Source organism: Pterocles gutturalis, unplaced genomic scaffold (genome assembly GCF_000699245.1).
Source record: "Pterocles gutturalis isolate BGI_N339 unplaced genomic scaffold, ASM69924v1 scaffold1833, whole genome shotgun sequence".
Lineage (NCBI taxonomy): Eukaryota > Metazoa > Chordata > Aves > Pterocliformes > Pteroclidae > Pterocles > Pterocles gutturalis.
The window spans coordinates 146,838-147,414 of NW_010125232.1; positions in this window are offsets into that span (position 1 = coordinate 146,838).

Sequence of the window (577 nt, forward strand, 5' to 3'; positions counted from 1 at the left end):
GTATCTTATGAAATGCAACTATTTATAGACTTGTTTTGCTATAGGGAGGCTGGTGAACACGCTGAATAAGAATTACCTCAGTTCTGCAGCTTTCTATGTCTTTTTAATGCATTCTGTTTCAGGGTCACTTTCAATCAATATTTCATTTACTTACTGAGATTGAATGGGCGCTCTGAGACACAGTGTGCTGTTTATCATACAGATTGGACACCTCATTCCAGACCCGAGATCTTTCCCGCAACGCTGGGAGCTGTCCTTTCAGCACCACAAAATTGCCGCTTGAAGTTGCATTGCCGTTTTTTGCTTTTTTTTTCACCAGGAGCTTTTCTTTCAGCACCACAACATTGCACTTAGACTTTTTAAACGGCTGCGTTCCTCTTTGCTCTGAAGACCAATTTCGTCTGCACTTCCTGTTATTGCTATTACCTGTAGGACTTTCAATCCTATTTCACCCTCGCCACCCTTCCCCCAAACAGTTTTAAGGTATCTTATTTCTGTGGAAGTCATTTTTCTCATTGAATGATCAGAAACAAAGATAAATTCTAACCTTTAACGGCTCATTCCGACTCATTGCTTA